At 45.5% G+C, this 17,347-nt stretch overlaps 1 pseudogene; it reads left to right on the top strand.

The window, feature by feature from the left end:
• The first annotated feature begins 14,798 nt into the window (after positions 1-14,798).
• The window catches only part of LOC119098917 (cytochrome P450 307a1-like), a 70,599-nt pseudogene continuing 68,050 nt past the window's right edge, over positions 14,799-17,347 (top strand).

The raw sequence follows: 17,347 nt of genomic DNA on the forward strand, positions 1-17,347 counted from the left end.
GGTGGATGCGCTCCGTACCTGACATCAGTTACAGAGATGCTGCATAAGTGTTAGGTGCAGGCGATGCAAGGATGATAACCTGGGTGGGTTTTAACCAGGCTTTGTTGGACCTAGACGTTGTCCGATGCGCACCTGGGAGAGAGGGGAGAAATGCGCTAGTAATGCGGTATAAAGTGGTTGCGCTTTCGACTGATGTACTTTTTACACAACATAGTCACTACCTGATCATCAAGCTGTCCCCTGATGTCATCATAGGTCACTGACCTATAAAATAGCATTTGCTTCCAGCCTCCATCGACATGGTTGCCAACTGCGTGCTGTGTATATTCCCGTCATTTTTAGACTTGATCTTGTCCACGTTTACTCGTGGGTGGCAGATACCTCGAAAGGTAGGCAAATGTTAGTGGTCACTGGCTAAATTTGACCGTGCCTCATTATTTCTATATGTGCCATTCACCAAAATTTGTATGCTTGCAATCGTCTTGAGGCATGATGGCGTCTGTACGTCTCATCTGTATGTCTTGTCACAAAAGGTCGTCTTAGCTCATTGACATACGCTGGCCTTGAGACGCAACTGGTGCTTGACAACCGGTTGGTGTAGGCAAAATACCGAATGAGTTGTTCATTATGGTTCACCAAATCGCCCAGTCGCCGACAAATTGTAACAACGAAGGCCACACTTTTGCCAATCATGTACGCATTGGAAACAATCGTTAGTCGACATGATGTAATCCTAAATGTTACTTGAAATTAGGAAGCGTCTGGTTTGTCTCTTTATCTCTGCTTTGTTCCGAAATGAGGTCAGTGCGAGGTTTAGGGTTTCCAAGGGCAGCTTGTTAGCTTTCCACGAAAGGTAACGCCCAGTGTCACGCTTCGTAGCCTTTCGCAGTATGGACCTTGCTAGATGCTCGGTGTTGAAATGCTAACCGTGTCGATCTTGTTACACGGTTTGTGGCAGACGCTGTGGCCCGGCGGCTTCCCGACACAATTCCGTCGGTCAGAGGCTCGTAGGACAGAAGCTAAAACATGCACCCTGCCAAAAACAAGCTATCAAGACTGATAAACTGGGTTTTCTTCTGTAGAAAAATAAGTTACAGAATTTACGTCCTTCATCTGGATATTCCTTGTCTGAGTCCTGCTCCTGTCCGCCGCCGGCGGCCACCGCCCTGGACCGGCTGCACGCCGGCGGCGGCCACCACCCTGGATCGGCCGCATGCCGCCGGCGGCCGCCACCCTGGACCGGCCGCATGCCGGCGGCGGCCGCCACCCTGGACCGGCCGCATGCCGGCGGCGGCCACCACCCTGGACCAGCTGCATGCCGGCGGCGGCCGCCACCCTGGACCGGCCGCATGCCGGCGGCGGCCCCCACCCTGGACCGGCTGCACGCCGGCGGCGGCCGCCACCTTGGACCGGCGGCACGCCGGCGGCGACCGTCACCCTCATGGCCGACTGCGAACGGATCGCATGACTGCTTTCTTGCATATTGATTGATCAGCACCACCACTTATTGGGTGTAAAGCAGATGGGACGCCTGCTACAATACCTATTTCTGAATGGACTATGTACCCTTACACCACACCAGAGTGCAATATAATCTTTCGGAAAACGGACTGCATGAGCTGCATGAGCTGGTCTAGCGGGCATTCACTTGCTTCTCTTTCAACGTAACGACTTGATCAACGTTGGTATCTGTGACGAAAGGACGCTTTTTCTAAACGAGTTACGTAACTATATCTTTCGTAAGCGTTTGACGCAACCCGGTATTTTAGGAGAAAAAGTTTAGGGTTTCACCTGTCATCAGTGTCCTTGAATTGCCGAGTTAAGGTGTAAAGCCCCATGTGGAAGAATTTTTAACTTCTTTTCCCCCATATTCTATGTGAATGTTTTATTCCAACCTGCTATTGTCTAACCACACATATTAAACCCATATTTCCCTTTCCGAGGTGTTAAGAAAACCGACCTTACTTGAAACCATCAAGCATAAACAAGTCTCCACAGGACCTGGCTACATCCTGCCTTACCTACATCTGACCATGTCTATGCATGTACAGAGCAAGGGCACCAGGTACATTCAAGCCCGAGAGCCCCGACGACTCGAGCCGCTGGCGCGCATCAAGCTAGGTTTGTTTACAAAATGCCTCACGATCTGTAGCGATGTGCCAGATGCAAGGTTTTTACGCATCCCCGTTTTTTGGTCGCATCACGTAAGCACCACATCACCAAAGCAAAGCCTAGTACAAACACCGGCAAAGCCTGGTAGAGAATTTTACTCCATGTATTCATTTTACCCGAACAAACTTGATCACTAAATTGCACCATTTTCGAAATTCAAGAGTGAAAAGTCAAGAAATGTCTTCTAAATGAAATTTGATAGCCGAATATCTCCGTTTGAGCACTTATTTTCAAAGAATTTTAGTCACTGAGTTGATGACAAGGTATTACTAAAAAAGCTTCCAATATTTATATTTATTTATTTGCTTTTGTTTTTCTTGTTATCATGCGGATGTGATGCGACTTCGTTTTACCTTCCCTTCTGATTGTCTTTAATGCTACCACCTATGGCTTAAAATGCTCACCAATTTCTCTGCAAAATGTTCCAACTGCAAACTTACGCATATTTCATTCCTAAATTGGATTAATCCGCCAGCCGCCCAAACATGCATGCAATACGCACAAGAGTGAACAATTCGCAGGAAATGAGGGACGCCATTTGAAGCACGAAACTTATTTTTAACACCAGTTTTTCCCTGTTAAACCCCCAGTTAGTCACTTTTCTGGTTAATGGTGGGTTCGATACTGATAAATTTAAACCATTTTAGGTTCGCTTCCTAATCACGGTACATTATCCTGGCGTCCATGGCTTTGGGACAGACCTGGCGCAGCTAATACAAAAGTGTTTGGTAGCGAAATTCTGTTTCATCATGCAGACCTCCTCTAGCTTATTTCGCATTCTAGTATTGCAGGTTGGTGGGCATTATTGATATTTATATTTTGTGGGTGGGTTGGATGACCCTATCTGTCAGCAAACCATGCGAAAGATGCTGACTTTTTGTGTGGAGAGCAGGAAGAAGCGTGCCCTTAAAAACCTGTAAGTTTCTCCTGTGGGGCAACTAATTGTTAACCATGCCTGCTTTCAGCACCTCATTTGTGGCCAGACTAAGTCGTTTCCTATTTTAATCCATCAAATGTTGTTTATAAGACAAATTATGATGTCATAGGACATGTAATTGAACCATTTTGTTCCATACTCCTAATTATTTACCTGAAATTGGTTGAAGCGGTCCCTCATGTTTGCTTCAACTAGATGTTCTCGATAGTTGCCATGGTTTGCTGACTCATGACTGTACTGTAAGTATACGTCGCATTTTTAGCACAGGAGCACCCCAAGCTGCAAAGTAATTAAAACATGAGGAGGATAGTGATTTGTAGCAAATGATCAGATGATCCCATTTTGAATGTGAAGCAAGCATCTCAAACTTTAAGTCATGAAATATGAATAACAAAATATAAATGGATGCCTTTACTACAACTGGAAAGGCAAGCAGCAAAACTGGTTGTGTAGCCATCTATATATAAGGTATGTTACATGTGGAGAAAGAATATTATTTTGAGCGTACCCACTATTGTCCTTGATGAAGGCTAACCATGACAACCAGAATAAGTTATTCAAAGTGATTTGAGGGGCTTCAATTTGTGTGTTGTCAACTTTGTCTGATGTCAACAAGCTGGCACAAATAAATTGAACCCAAACACAAGTTGAAACCAGCCAAAAATAACTTTCACCATGTTCTATCACAACTGCTGCTGTCAAGAAAGAGATGAGGTGAGTCGAGATGATATTTAATATATGGGCTACCCTAAACTAGGTTAAGTTGGTTAATTGCATGGCAAGTGGCAGTAGGAATTTTGCAAGAATTAGTGATTCACAGAGACTGCTGTGATACAAATAAGTCCGATAGGATGAGACGAGGTAAGGCTTCCTTAGGTTCGGCTTAGTTAGGCTCCTTTCATGGAAAAGGCACTGGTATTTTGCAAGAAGCAGTGACATAATACTTGTATTTCTGGACCTAACCTTAACAGAAACTAGAGGTATGCCTATCGTGTTTGATTGGGTGATGCGTTGATGGACGGGATTCCAAGTTTTTTTTGGGTTGAATGATTTATGCTTATTGAATTTGTTGTTGTTGTTTTTATTGTACAATCTCTTTGCTTTGTTTTGTGTTAAAAGGTCCTGTGGAAGGGAAGTGCAAAGTGCAGCATCAAAACATTGGTGTTACATAGTTTTTGATGCTCATTACACTGTTATGAAAGTACTATTCTTTGATGTATTTTGTTTCAATGTAATGACTTAAGATGTTAAGAAGCAAACAGTTTTGTCATATTGATGATATTACGTCCATGCCAATTTGAAATGTGTCTTTGTTTGCTGGAGCATATCTTACTAACTCATAAGTTCCAACGTTTGTGAATTTAATTTTTCAATCCTGCATGGTTTTTTGCGACGAAATTTTTCACTCCCACCATAGTTCAAGAGCGATTCTAGCTGACTGCCCGTCATGTATTTCCAACTTTTCATGCAGCTTCATAAACTCACCATTATTATGCCATCTGACTCAGAATTCTAACTGTTATTCGAAATGACTATAAGGTAGCGAATGCCTTCTGTGTGACCACCAGTAATATTCTTATTTGCCTGACGAGTACACATAATTTTTAGATATCTCATAGGGTGGCTCAAATAAACTTTGTATACAATGTTTTGGATTCAATTTGATATTTCGTATTTAATTAAATGTCCAACACTTTTCATTGATATGCAATATCATATGACAAAACCCCTAGGGCGATACGGTGCGGCTCCCAGTCGTTGCGAGTTTGCAATTCTGTGGTAGATCATTGGGGTACCACCTGTATATATACCCGTGTATTTATCTTTACGCTGGTTCCCGCATCGTATTCGAATCGTTTAGATTCTGAACTCCAGCACATGGTAGGTACCTGGCGTTTAGTCCTAAAGGAGGTCGATTGTTTGACCCGGCAGATGCCAGTCGGGGGGAGGCGAAATGGTCTCCACGATCATACGGCGCGACCATGCCAATGCATTCGATGACACGTAAGAGGCTCCCTCAGAAGACTGCGGGCTAAATTGGTGGTCGGAGTTGGCAAGTGTAGTCTCCGTTATGTCTGCAAACCATTTGGACTAAACTACAAAAAAGTGCACGGTATTTTCTGAAAACACCGACATGGCTGACGTGGCTCAACGTAAGTAGCACTCAGAGACAATGATGTAACGTAACAACCTTTTGAAAAAAACTTCACTAGCGTGGGACTAACAAACACCGCCATTTGCATTAGCCTAATTGTTGACGAAGTGCGCCGAATCGTCATGTCTAGATAGGCACACTGCACGCGCTGTGAGCACTTGTGGTGCATGGTGCTGCACTGCTTTGCCCCGCCCAACAAGTTTACTTGGTGCACCCCTGTCCCTAAACCTACAAGCGCTCAGAAATGCCTCCCTAAGACTCATGGCCTTCTAAAACGGCTTCACGACATAATTTGTGCTCGGTTTTTGGTGTGCAGAGATTCTCTGCATGAGGATAGACATTGAAATAAAAACACATAAGATCAGCTGCCAGCCAGTTATTATATTTTAAGCGTAAAAACAAGCCTAAATGTGTGAGCTTTTGGTCTCAGCCATCTATGGGTTGTCCACAAACGTATATGTCCAGAGCATCCCGCAGTTGGCTTACGGCAGTAAGTTCGTTTTACATTTTGGCTTGTTTTTATGGTGAAGATATAAGCATTGACATGCCATTCATCACGTGTTCTAAGTGCGATGTGTACTCGATTGATTCAAGCCTTCCTTGAAACGCCTAATGCTCTTTCAGTGTGCTGAAAATACTAAATAATGCGGTATCGGTCAGACAAATAGCGCTATAAACATGAAGACAAAAAGGAACGGCTATGAACTCGCGGTATTTCAAGTAACACGTTCAACTAGATCGTAACGTAACGTAACGATCGTAACGATCGTAACGTAACGTAACGATCGTAACGATCGCGTCGTAACGGTAGTTTTGCGAAGATGATGTCAAACACCGGCATGCATGAAACTCCGTTTTTTTTAATTCACATGCTGGACTACGCTGAATGACATCTTCAGATACTCATCTTGAATGTCACGAGCCTATACTGAGGGACAGTAAGCAGGCAGGCAAAACGAAAAACAGGGCTTCATGGAAAGACAGACGGGAAAATTGTGGTTCTAGAGTAATCTGGAGCTTGACCCAAAACTTCCAAATTCCCCGTGCATGGTAGGATGGTAAACTGCTGTTAACCATGTGCAGCACTTTTATCCCGCGCAATCTGATGGTGAACTGGTTAATTTGGCATGCATGATTATACTAGCACAAAAGTAAACTAAACGCAACCTAAATCTGAACCAGTATGTGGGCCATGATCTAATGTTGGGCAGCCTGGTGACGTCACAGTGTATACATCAATGTGCAAGGCTAAGCGTGAAGGTATTACGCGGACGTTGGCCCACGGTCAACAACCTCCACTGCTACATGCGCGTCAGTTCAGGAGATCGCATTAAAAACGGGGAAGGAGCGCCCCGATATTTAGGGCCTGAAGCCAGCTCATCAAAAACGAAGCTCAACGGGGTTGAAAAATTGGGTAGGGCCTTATTTTATTAGGGCCCTATTTTAAAGGGCCCCTCTCCAGCATATAACATCTGGCCTTGGACCGATGTATTTCCAAGCTGTTTTTTATCACAATTTTTATATCGAATATATTCTTTCGTGAAAAGTAGCATACAGATCAGACGAAACAAACAAGCCAGACTAGATGGAACCAAAACATGCTGGCATATATGGAAACGCTTGGGGGTTGCGTGCTCAAGCATTGTATTGGAGGTTTGTCGTCGTTCGAACAAGACATGACATTTTTCTGACAACTTGACCAAACTGTGCTGTCGCCGATTCCATTCATTGCTCTTTTGATGAAGAAACTTAAAATTCCGTCCATTAGTCATGTTGACGTCTTAAAGGTACACTTTTCAATTCAAGCGCGTGTCGCATACTTTTACGATAGAGGGCCATCAACGAACTTGGGCCGCATACAATTTTGCACGGCGAACTTTTGCCCTCGATGAATTGTGGTCCTATGCGAAGTTTAGAACGGTGAACGAGCTGACGAGCTGTTCTTCCAGCTGTTTTCTCGACGAAGGCTTGCTCTATAGGAGGGTTTGTCCTATACAAACTTGGGCAAAACTAATTCTTTCCTCGATGAACTGTTGTCCCAGCAAATTTGTTTACCATGAGCCTCTGCGCACCGACCTTTCGTCCGGCAAACTTCTGTACTTCAAACCACCGTCATACGAACTTTTGCCATAAGACGGCTCAAAGCACGTATTTGCGTGGATCTTTTTTCGCAATTAGGGTTTTGGATGGCAGCGACCAGTGAATAAATTTATTCCGGAAAGTAGCACTGGCTAACTTGTGCGAGCTGAAAGGATTTTGCACAAGGCCAAATATCAAACTGCATATTCTGAGCATATGTTTATAACACTACTTACCAGTGCTTGATAATGGTTTGTTATTTCAGAATAATTGATCTCACAATGTTGCTATGTACTTGTTCGCAATATTGCTATCTTATACAATGTACTACAGCCCGCCGCCCATTCCTAGATGAAAAGTTTCCTCGCCGGTTGTTCTGGAGTTCTGAGGCTACCGGCTCTGGCTGTGTATCACCAGAGCCGGCAACCTTATCCTTAACAGCTCTCACTTCTCTGAGCTCTAACATTGCCGATGTGTCGACCAGAGTGAATGAGTTAGTTTAATTCTACTAACATCAATGCTACCTGGAGTTGAGATTCGATAATTAAGGTTCCAACATGTTCGAACATTCATTGCAATATGCGGGTTAGGTAAATGTTGGAAATCCCGAAAGCGGCATCTAAATGTCATCTAAGAGCAGCACGCACCGCATTGCTTGCAGACAGTTGATGTAGCAAATCTCCGCAGAACCAATGTTGAAAACCAAAATAAGTGGAACTCAACAGCATACAACTTAACAGCTTGCGACGACAAATGTTTCTTGAGATTCGGCACGAAATTCCTCAAGCATTCTACCTATGCAGTTTTCGCCCTTTTTGACCTTAAGGTCAACTTGAAATGGTAACTGGGTGTTTCTGTGATGATGTGCTGTCGATCTACAAGGTTATTCCTAAAATAGCCAAAACACATAACCACTAGCAACACAACAAACTTTATGCCTGTGCAAGTGCGTCATTTCGAACAATGACAGGGCCTGACCTGGCTAAAGCTGAAAACTATGAGGGGTATCGGTGGTCTTCCCATGGTTTTAACTCTCGCCCGGATTGGGGTGAGGGGTCATTGCTAAGGCATTTTGAGAAAAACTCGACACGTTGTACAGTGGCACCAAAGTTTTTGGCGGCCTATGGCGCATCGCATCTATTGTGTGTGTGTATTGATCCAAAACACATGCTCCTAACTTTTCTGGCCTCAAAGTTCAGGCTTTTTTAGGAACTCTGCACGGCGATCCACGGCTTGGCGCGGCCGGCGGGCGATAGCCGAAGATACCGCGGAGCGCGCGGCAGGACGACATTGTTACCTTAAAGGCAATGCTCCACATTTGAAGATCTTGAGATAAGCATCAGACATGATGGGAGAAGCTTAGTTGTAATTAATGGCACGCTTTCGAGGTTCAAAAACGACCCTTAGTAGCTAAATAAAAAGTTTGCAAAAATGAATCCCATTAGGTCATCCTTTGGTGTCGTAATGGAATTGTCTTGTGACGACAACAATATGTGGCGTCATCTAGCAGGCAGACCTTAAGAATATCTCGGAACGCAGGAAAGCTGACGCCAGCCTGCCATTCTCGTCGCGGATGCTGTGATGGGCTGCGGATTAGTGAATGGCATGCTTGTGTATTTTTTGTCTAAATACTGGTCGTAAGGGAAGCTTTGGTGGAGTAAATGTTCGAATATGTTGGAACCTTAATTATCGAATCTCAGCCTCAGGTATCATTGATGTTAGACGAATTAAACTGACACATTCACTCTGGTCGACACATCGGCAATCTTAGAGCTCAGAGAAGTGAGAGCTGTTAAGGATAAGGTTGCCGGCTCTGGTGATACACAGCCAGAGCCGGTAGCCTCAGAACCCCAGAACAACCGGTAAGAAAACTTTTCATTCAGAAATGGGCGGCGAGCTGTAGTATATTGTATAAGATAGCGATATTTCGAACAAGTACGTAGGAACATTGTGAGATCAATTATCCTGAAATAACAAAATATTATCAAGCACTGGTAAACAGTGTTATAAACATTTGATTGATTTGACAGTGGCTCGAATCTGGTATACTGTTTATGTTTTTTTCCAAAAATGTTTGGCGCAAATAGCGTATTAGCGTACTTTCGGGGAATGCGTGTGGGGCCTCTGCATTTCTGTCACAACCGGGCCATATGAATATCATCTGATTACCAATAACGACTAACGAGTCAGTCAGATGGGCATAAACTATTGTTTGATAGTAACAGCGAACTATTTGTATCATCAGAAGATGACTGAAGTTGCATGATGGACCGAAATATTGAAGAACGTCTGTCTGATCTGTGCTTTGAACGTTCGCCTTGGTTTGTCAGATGGTTTGGGTCAGTCTCACTGTAGCAGTGATTTTGTAGGAATAAGATCTCTGTTGCCACCTGTGTAGATCCTGGTGGAGCAGAGTGGGGACCTCCAATTTTCAACTCTTTTTTTGTCTGCACCACGGTACCCATGGATGAATTTTAGTCATGTTTTCCATTTTAAAACATTATTCCCAGGTCAACTTGTTTCTTCTATAACTTCATTGTCGCCCAGGCTTTGTTTATTCCCAACTTCAGTGGCATTGTTATACACTATCTGTGGTACAGATATATGTGTTTTGTTTTGTTTGCAAACGTCATAACATTTCTTAAAATACTTCACTCCAGGTGTACATCCCTCCAAGCTGAAATATGGTTCCCTTCCAACTCCAGTTGTGACCAGCATGAAAAAGATGGCGTGACAAATATTGACAATTCTGTTGTCAAGTCGGTTCATTGTAGATAAATGAAACTCTAATGAAGCCACGTTAAACATATGTTGGTGTTTTTTTAAAGGGTGACAATGGTGCATATTATGTTTACTTTTCTCAATATCCACATGACTCTGCCGCATTCTCTGCATCAAGGGGCAGGCTTTTAAATGATCTGACATGCGAATGAGTCTCTGACATGCAGGCTTTTAGATGAACCGACATGCTAATGAGGATCTGACATGTCACGTTGCCTCTACTCTGTGCATGCTTTATGATTTTTTTTGTTGCTGTGGCAGCTGTGTGCTGTTATTGATGTGATGTTAATATTGATGGGACCTTTGCGGCTGCTGATCATTCCACCCAATGGCTTTTGACAACAGGGATATCCCTTTGATATATAACATGCTTATGACCTTAACATCACATTTTTAAGGCCTTTGCATCTTATCCGCATGCTAGGCCCTGTTGGCCCACTGCAGTGGGTAAAGGATTAATGATGCCAGCCAACAGCACATTTCACAGCAATCATTATGACACAAAACTAGGGTATTAAGAAAAGAGAGCACGCATGCATAGTTCTTCAGGTGCTGCTACCCAGAGCGGTCATGAGAGTGCTTCCAGATATACCTCAAGGTCGAACCGCTCCTCACAAAAATCCCTTGTGCGCTGCTGGTCACTATACGAAAATGAGGCACCTATGTACCTATGCAAAGGCCCGTTGGCCCACTGCACTGGCAATGAACTAGCTGTTTCGCAAGTAAATTGAAAAATAGCATACATGTTCAGAAAGCTATGCTGAGGTGCGGGGCGGTTTGCGATCTCGTGAGCTTTCAAAGATCGGCGTGCATCTGTTCGCAGGAGGATGAACACCAGCTGCACCGCTCCCAGTTCGGCGGGAGTCAGCGGTAGCTGTGCCGTTCTGCTTCACCAACGAGCGCAACCAGAGCGCGGTGGGCCCACCGAGCTGGCGTAGCTGGTGCGCTCCACCGACGCTAGCTGGCTGCTGCCGCCGCCGCCGCCGTCTCCACCCGCCCGACCGGCTGTTGCCCGTCGCCTCGGTGGCGGTGCAACGGCTTTAGACTGTTGCTGTCGTTGCTGCCCTGGACTCGGCGTGCGGTGGCCGAAGAGCCTACGAGGTGTGCCAGTACCTGCTGCGCGACCGTCTCAATACGCTGCTGGTGCAGCTCGACTCGGAGTGCGCTGGCTTCTGCGCACGTCTCGACCGGCGAGCCGTCACTGCATAGCGTCTTCTATCCGTTCATCGAGTGCCGCGCATCCATTGCCGCGCTCAGTGTCACGAGCGGGCCGGTGAAAGGCTGGTACGGAACAGCATCGTGATGTGTGACGAGGACGGCCTGGTAGGTCATCGCGTCCGCCAGCATGCACTGCTGCGTAGACGCCCGGAGCCAGCGGATTGTTGCATGACCGGTCACATGTGATGCTCTGTGAGACCGTTATAATGTGCTCCAGACAATCTGGTGTAAGTCTTTCAAAAACGCTCTTCACACAACTTGTTCTGGGATTATCAAGCATTTTATGCGGACGCTTACGCACCGCTGAGCCATGTGAATAAGCATAATCATGGATTAGGTAAAAAGTCAGCATCTCACATTTCTGAGTGCATCACTAGACAGGACCTCAGGAATTAGGGTGGAGAGAGAGAGAGAGAGAGAGAGAGAGAGAGAGAGAAGAGAGAGAGAGAGGAGAGAGAGAGAGAGAGAGGGAGAGAGAGAGAGAGAGCGAGAGAGAGAGAGAGAGAGAGAGAGAGAGAGAGAGAGAGGAGAGATAGAGAGAGAGAGAGAGAGAGAGAGAGAGAGAGAGAGAGAGAGAGAGAGAGAGAAGAGAGAGAGCGAGAGAGAGAGAGAGAGAGAGAGAGAGAGAGAGGAGAGAGAAGAGAGAGAGAGAGAGAGAGAGAGAAGAGAGGAGAGAGGGAGGGAGAGAGAGAGAGAGAGAGAGAGAGAGAGAGAGAGAGAGAGAGAGAGCAGGGGCCAGGGCGTCTCAACCCCAGTCTTAAGAACAATTAGCATTGCCGCTATGGACATTGACTGTAAATAAATGACCAAGAAGGCCTGCCTGGCTTCCATCCTGTGAAAAATTTGATAGCATATTTCAGTAGGTATAATCCTCGTCGTTTGACAGGACGCGTTGCACTGCAGTCACGCGGTGCGAATGGGCTTGGCTCAGTTGTCGCCGGTGACTGCGTAGTTGTGTGGGTGCACAGTTCATGCTCTGTAGCCGATTTTCGCTACCGCTGACCAATTGTAGTAGTGTTCGCCTCTGACGCTCTGACATTGTTATCAGATCTAGTGATGACCAGACCCAATGCCTGATTGGATGGCTGTGGATACTGAGAAGCGTAACATACCATATGCTATTCAAACGCATTATGCGTACTTTGGCCTGTGATTATGGCCATATTCGAGCATATTTTATGGTTCCTAGCGTTCATGTAACCGTCCTATCAACTGTATTCACTACAGCATTCTGCATCCACTACTGATTGTTCTAACCAAAACATTTGCTCCGATTTGAACGTGTGATTTTGAAGTACATCATGCTCTCAAGACACAATTGATTTCATGTGATCTTGGCTGGAAAAGTTTTGAATGCGGTCAACAGTCATTCTACCACATCAGCGCCTCTTTTTAAAGATTTAATCTGAGCCTTTTGAATGGATGGATATTTGGGACCAGAGCTTACGCTAAGCAGTCCTTGTTGTGCGAGCCCTGATCTCCAGCATCCCAGTGCGCAATTCCGCGTCAACGGCAGAATTTGGTGACGGAATGTTCCACGTGCCGCAATGTGCAAGTCACCTGACCATTCGCGTGGTCGCTGCCACCGTTCGTAGGCCGTTTCTGTCAAAGAGAAGTAGCGACCGCCAAAACCGACTGGAATCCAGCCCGCCACGGGTAGGTGGGCCAGAAGGCATGCGCTCAAACTAACTCAGCCATTGGACGGATTAAGTGATACAGAGTCAGTAAGATACTTGATAATCATCAAGAAGCAGTTCAGCACACCCACCTCTGTGCCATCCTCACACCTTACAACAACAATGAAATCATAAGTCTCGTTGCAAACCAGGTATGTAATTTGCTTTTTAGCTGAGGGAAAGGGAGACTTAGGCTCCCAACTTGAGCACCATGCCCCTCCTCCCAATTTGAGAAAAAGCTGGACAAAATATTGAGAGTAATGTATTTGTTGAAATATCTTGAGGGAAGGCTCTGTTGTTTTCCAGTACTCAGCTCCCTCAACTTAACAGGGACAAAGCTACAAAGCTATGCCCGTGTCTTACAAAGCTATGCCCGTGTTGCAGGCACATCATCTTCTGTCACGCCAGCCTGTGAAGAATGTCAGCGGCAGTCTGACAGTATCGATTCCGCCTTTTCTGTTAAATGCAAGACAAGGGGATTGGTGATAACTTGTACCTAGTTTCAAAATTTCAGGTTACAACACCACCTAATTGACAGTTTGGGAAGACTCATTTTCAGTTGGCAAGGCAATTGGTAAATGAAGCACATTTATAAAAAACAAAGCTAATTTGGGAAAACTCCTTTTTCATTTGGCAAGGACATTGGTAAATTAAGTATATTTATTAAATATTAATTTGGGAAAACTCCCTTTCAATTGGAAAGGCCGTTGGCAAATTAGGCACATTTGTTAAAAATCAAAGTAATATTGACATAAACTCTGACAGGGACTATAAGTGAAAATCATCTGGCTATGTGGTGTGGTCCCAACTCTGAGATGTTAGACTAAATGCTAGCATAGCATTCGGTCTTTACATATTACTCAACTTTAACCAGGACTAAAAATACACCAGGACATTGCCAGAATCCTGTCACCCACTTTCAATATCTGTATCCCACATGTATCCAACTTAATGGTGTCAAAAAATCCGAGCCACAAAACTCTGGTTGGAACCAAAGATTCCTTTTGATAGGGGGATTGACTAAAAAGTCTGGCCCAACTAACCAAGATGAGTGGAAAGATGCACATGTATTCATTCACACATTTATCTCACATACTCCTCATACAAGGCTGGTCCATATAAACCACCAATGATGTTGTCATTTCAACGCTAAACAGCCCAATTGAGAGGTCACTCTAGTGGAGGTGTCTAAACGGGGAGCAGCATGACTGCGTACGAGCCATTTCAACCATTTCCGACCATCACCCACAGAAGTACCCTCCTGCTGCGTTCATCGGCTCTTTTTGGGTTACAAATACGACATCGAAATCGATGACAAGTCTGTGGATCTTCTAATGCCTATCAATGCATGGTTTTATCCGTGTTATGAATGCGTTACGTCAGTAACCCGCTAGAACTAATCAAATATCAAGTGACCATTGTGAGTGTGAGTGAGTGAGCAGTGACCATTGCCACTCGTCCCTCGCGCCGACGAAGACGGCGCCGGAAGAACGGGCCGGTAGTCAAATTACTGCATCAACCTCAACCACAGCCCAGCCCCCACAGCTCAGCTGTGCGTTGAGGTGCCCGCGGGGACACCGTCTTGTGTCGTCCCGATCCATGTGCGAAAATACCTGCGCCAAATATCCAGAGTGGCTTGGGCGGACACCTCGGAATGATCCGTTACGTGTGGGCACACCTTCAATGAGTACCCAATATCACAAGCCGGTCCTACGATCCATAAGTATCGCCGCAACTCCATATGAGCCGGGCAGGCCGGTTGCGAGTTTATTACAGCAGCATGAGTCGCCTGGTGAAAGTCGTGGGGGCACAGAGTGGTCCTGCGCTCGACGACGGCGGCCTGGCCGCTCTGGCGGGGGCGTGTCGCGTGCTCGTGACCCGGGTGGCGGTGCAGGTCAGTGGAGCGGGTCAGGTCACTCGGCTGGCGCCAGGCCCCGCCTGCTGCAGCCACGTCACGGCCCGGCAGCCGTGTCAACAGGTCCTGTTTGGCGAGTAAATCCGTGCAGCTATATTAAGGGTCTAGCACGTTCGCGCAATGCCAGTTCATTCATTTCGTCCATTATCTGTGACACGAATGTGAACGGAGCTGGCAGGCATTTGGTATGCAGCATTACATGATAGTTTTTGCTATGTAACGCTTCAGATCAAGCATAGGCCTGGACATGTTGGGGTGCTCAGCATCATTACCGGCCTTTTGTTCAACAACACGTACACCGGAGAGAATGCTCTTCGCAGGGATGGTCCGTAAAGTCGGATGACCTTGTGTGTCGCATCCAGGCGGAACGCAGCGTCCTCCGTCTGCATCTGCCCCGGAATTATAATTCAACTCAATCTTGCACACTTCATTCATTTTCATTCGTACTGCCTGAGGTGTCTACTGCCCCATGGCCCCAATTTCATGTGCCATGAGCTCTTTCAATCCATGCAACTCTTATATCCAACAAAATGCATGAAATGGAAGAAACAAAAATCACTCATACAAAAACTCAATCAATTTTGCCCTACAACGTCTCGCTGGTCCATGACACATCAGAGGTTACCTTCTATCTCAGCGTGGCCCATGTGCCCTGCAGGACACGTGCGCAGGTGTCAAGACTAATCTGAGATGACTGTTGTTCGAATCCATGCACCAGCCATTTCTCTCCATCCATCCCCTCCCCCCTTCCCGAGGTCTTGGACGGTTCGGACCTATCTCGATAGGGACAGTCTCAAAGCGTTACTTGTAGCCGAAATAGTTTGTTTGGACGAAAACCGGAAATCCCCAAATATTGACGCAGAACTGAGTGATTCGGACAGATCTGAATTTTGATCTACAAATCAATAAGGCAGCCAACTACCATACATGAATTAAATTTATGTTTCTAAACTATAGTAAGATCAAAGCATGTCTGAAGAAAATTATAGAATCGGCCGTAAATGTCAGATCTTGGAAACATGGATTAAATTTGCTCTTCCTTGAAGAGCAAATTTCCTCGATCTTCCTTGAACATGAGTAGCGTTTGCACGAGCACCCACTTTTACAAGACCTCCACCTGCCTTTGACAGTGTCCTGGCAGGATCAAGGAGTTTCGAGGCCACGCCTATGAAAAGCAAAAACGTGCCTGATTTAAATTTGATGACTGTCCGTTTCCGGAGCAGTCATATTACGCAGTGTTACACAGCCCCCAGCGCCCCTGCCAGGCTTGGAACGCTCCTTGAAAGTTCCGTTTTGGTTCAATACATCCACACACACACACACACACATATATATATATATATATATATATATATATATATATACATATATATTTAAAACCTTACCGTACCAACCTTCTGCAACTCTTGCTCGATCTTCTCTTTGGATTAAAAACGGTGACTTTGAAGCTTGAACTTCATCTTGGGCAACTTACTCAACTTGGGTGACACAGTTAGATCGATTATTGTAGGGTGAAGACATAGCATCTGGCCTGTTGAATGAGAATTCAATAAGTAGTGCGTTTGCTGAATTTCAACATAATCAGGCGAATTTACCTTGCGTTATCCCTGCAAAGATAAGGGCGTGGAAGGCAACTGGTTTCCCCGCTTTACATTAGAACACAGGTGGTTGGATCAGCATCAGGCTGAGCCACAGCATTTATCCTTGCACGGACGGATAATGCTTCTTATGGCGTCTAGTGACACCTCTTCCCATGCATGCTTCTCCCATCCAGAGAAATACCCCGTTAAAACTGAGATGACTTTTGGGCCTTGAACATTACAGTTAGAAATGTACAGATCATAGCGTAATGCGTGAAATACACATCCGTTCGATCATATACGTGATCATAGAGTGATACGTGAAAAACACATCAGCTCATGAAGCCATCACGGCAAGCTGGCGCCGATGAGAGTACATGCCCTTAGTACACTTTGTTTCGTTTAACCCTCACCCGACGAGGGGCCGACATGCCACGAGTAACTTTTAACTAAGCCCAAAAAGGGGGGTCAGAACAGGAACCAGCGTGTTAATCGTTGTCTAAGCTGTCTAAATGCAGGTCGAAGGGTCGCCTTCCGCGAAACGCTGATGACCGTTATCTGCCCGTATCGGGAATGGCATAATATTTTATTGCTGATACAATTTCCAAACCAACTAACAAAAAGTACTTATGTAAGTGCTAGCGTCTCCTTTGCTATATTCCAGTTCTGGAAGTGCCCGGGTTATACGCCTAAGTCAAACATGTTATCTCTCAGGTTACGGGAAGATCATCATGACTGCTGAAATAGTATGGGAGTGCGTAACGTATGGTCCTACTACCAGTAGCTGCCACACTGAGCAAAGTGCGATTGACCGGGAAATAACCGATGCAGCCA

Source organism: Pollicipes pollicipes, unplaced genomic scaffold (genome assembly GCF_011947565.3).
Source record: "Pollicipes pollicipes isolate AB1234 unplaced genomic scaffold, Ppol_2.1 Scaffold_4740;HRSCAF=5597_pilon_pilon_pilon, whole genome shotgun sequence".
In the NCBI taxonomy this organism is placed as follows: domain Eukaryota; kingdom Metazoa; phylum Arthropoda; class Thecostraca; order Pollicipedomorpha; family Pollicipedidae; genus Pollicipes; species Pollicipes pollicipes.